The 2,942-nt window shown below is 35.4% G+C and overlaps 1 protein-coding gene across 1 annotated transcript in view; it reads left to right on the top strand.

Annotated features, from left to right (window-relative positions):
* TET1 (tet methylcytosine dioxygenase 1) overlaps positions 1-2,942 on the top strand; it is a 108,970-nt gene that overhangs the window by 84,683 nt on the left and 21,345 nt on the right. The gene's annotated exons all lie outside the window — the stretch shown is intronic.

Genomic DNA, 2,942 nt, shown 5'->3' with positions numbered 1-2,942 from the left:
CCTGATGGCACAACAGGTTTAAGGCACAGCATTAACAAGCTGTTTGCAACCACTGCAGCACGAGTTTGATCCCCAGCCAGGGAGATCACCCACATGGCACAGCAGACCTCTCCTGTCCTGCCCACAACTGCCCTCAGCAGTGTATTTCAGTCCATCTGCCTGTCTGCTCCCCACTCTATGTCTGGTGAATCCTCTCACTCGCCCTGCACCTCTTCCCTTGTGCAGTCCTTGTATGCATAAGTAAATAAATCATTACCAAAAAAATACTCCTTTGGGTGTGTTGGTGGTGGGTGGTGTTTTAAACACCTAAAAGGTAAGATTCTGGATCTTCAAAAGACAATCCAAAGTTATAAATCAGTATTACCTCAATTTAAAATAAAAGTAACATTTATTTTGTCTTGTAATATAAAACTCAACATCTTTGCCATTTTAGATACACAGTTCAGTATTATTGGGTACATTTGCAGTGTTGTGCAATGTATCTCCAGCACATTTTTGTGTATCTCCAGCACATTTTTGTCTTGCAAATCTTAATCTCAAGAATTAAATTGCTATTTCCTCAGTTTCTGGTACCCACCAGTCTACTTTATGTTTCTACAAATTTGACTACATTTGATACAGCATGAAAGTGGAATCGTACTTCATTAATTTTTTGTGACAAGTTTATTTCACTTAGCATTATAGCCTTATGGTCTTTCTAAATCTGACTTTCCATTGAGTATATGCCACATTTTGTCTATTCGTTTTGTCAATGAACTTTGGCTTTCTTCCACCCCTGTGCTCAATGCACAATGCTGCGGTCAACATAGGTGTGCAGATAGCTGTACAGGGCCCTGCTTTTGGTTATTTAGGATACATATGCTCAGAAGTGGGATTCCTGGAGCACATGGTAGTTTTAGTATTAAATTTTTATCTATTTATTTATACAGAACTGGGGTACAGGCCAGAGGTGCAGGGGCATTGTGAGGATTCACCAGAGTCAGAATGGGGAGCAGAACAGGCAGATGGAGGAAGCACACTGCTGAGGGGAGCAGCAGGTGGGACAGGAGAGGTCTGCTATGCCTTTTGGATCATCGGAGGCAGGGATTGAACTCACACTGAAGCGGCTGCCACTAGCTTGCAGTGCTGTGTCCTAACCCGTTTTCATCACCAGGGAGGGCCCTGTAGTTCTAGTTTTAATTTTATGAGGAACATCCATACTGTTTACCCTAGCTGTTGATCCACTTTTTTTGTATTCCACCAATATATGTAGTGCTTGTCTGCCACCCTGCCTCCTTCCCTTCATTTCTTTGCTACATGACTAATAATGTGGAATACATTATTATAATCTGTTAGGGTATTCTCCTGTGTATTTTCTTTTGTTGAAACATTCAGTATTTTTGGCCAGTTTCCTATTGTGTGTGTGTGGTTTTTTTTTTTAAGTACTCATTTGGAGAATATTTTTTATATATTCAGGAAAGAAAATTTTGCCAATTATGTGTATTGCAAATATTTTTCCATTGTATTGCTTGACTTTTCACTTTCTTAATCTTACAGGATAATGTTTTGAACTTTAATATTATCCAACTTCTTATTTCTTTATGATTAGTAAATTTGTCAGATCTATCTTTTTTGTTTTTCTTGCTCTAAGGGTCATGAAACTATTCTAAAAATTGATTCTCTTTCATATTTGGAGCTATAATATAACTCAAGTTACTCAGGTAAAGTAGGAGTGCAGATTCAGTTTTTTGACTCACACAGGTACACAGTACTATTTATTATAAGCCCATATCATATGGTTCTCCTGTACACTCTATTCTGTCCCAAGTGATCTCTTTCTCTCTCACTACGTCAGTAATAATAGACAATTATAATCATTTTACTCTAGATCTTGATATGTAGCAAGTCAGTTTTTCTTTGTTTATTTTTCTTGGCTCTTCTTTGCCCTTTGTTTTTCCATACAAATTTTGAAACAGGTAATGTCAATTTCTACCCCAAACAAAACAAACTCAGGTAGGATTTTTATTGAGGTTATATCAAATATAGAAATCTGGGGGAAATTGACACCAATCTAATAATGGCTATTCTAGTCCATGAATATGCTCATTACCTAATCTCCCTCCCTGGGAGCTACCTACTAACACCATCATATCAGACCTTAGGATTTAGTAGGTGAATTTTTGGTGGACACAAATATTAATATGATGGCAATATATAAACAGCTTATTGGACATAGATTTGAATTTAGAAACTCAACTGCTGGCCATTATGCTTTAATTTTCTATTGTTCACCATAGTAAATCTGGGGAAACCACAAATAAATAAATTGCACTTTAGAATTTCCAGTACAAAGACTTTATATTCAATATAGCTTTGTTGTTTGACAATTTGAAAATTACTTGGTGTAGTTTTGTGTGCTATAATACGTATCATTGTATGAGCGATATTTGTTGCTCTATTTTGGTCACATAGATGAGCAATTTTATCATTTATCAATTATGTACTGATTAATGGTGGCCAACCTCTTTGCTCTGTAAACTTGTTATATATGGAGAGGGCTTTAAACAGTTAGAAGGTTTTATGAGAAGTTAACATTTCTATTTGATTTATTTTTAAGATAAACACTAAAACCACTAAGAGATATTTTAAGTACTTCTGAAGTCTTTTTACCACCATGTGTGTGATGCAATATAATGTAAATGGATAAATATTCAAATTTAATTTTTGTGTTTTTTATTCACCAAGGCAGATGGGCCACATCCATCTTTTGAAGAAAATAAATATAAAAAGTCTTCCAAGAGCATGGAATAATCATAGAAATTTGCTTTACAATTTTAGTTATTCCTCATAATAAAACCAGTCCCCCTGGGAAAACATCAGTAACGTTTTTCAGATGCTACGTTTTGGTGCTCACATTTATTTATTTATTTATTTATTTATTTATTTATTTATTTATTTATTTA

This window comes from Condylura cristata, unplaced genomic scaffold, assembly GCF_000260355.1.
Source record: "Condylura cristata isolate star-nosed mole 26May11 unplaced genomic scaffold, ConCri1.0 scaffold00011, whole genome shotgun sequence".
NCBI classification, from domain to species: domain Eukaryota; kingdom Metazoa; phylum Chordata; class Mammalia; order Eulipotyphla; family Talpidae; genus Condylura; species Condylura cristata.
The sequence above is the reverse complement of the archived record's forward strand: the minus strand, read 5'-3'. Positions and strand labels throughout refer to the sequence as shown.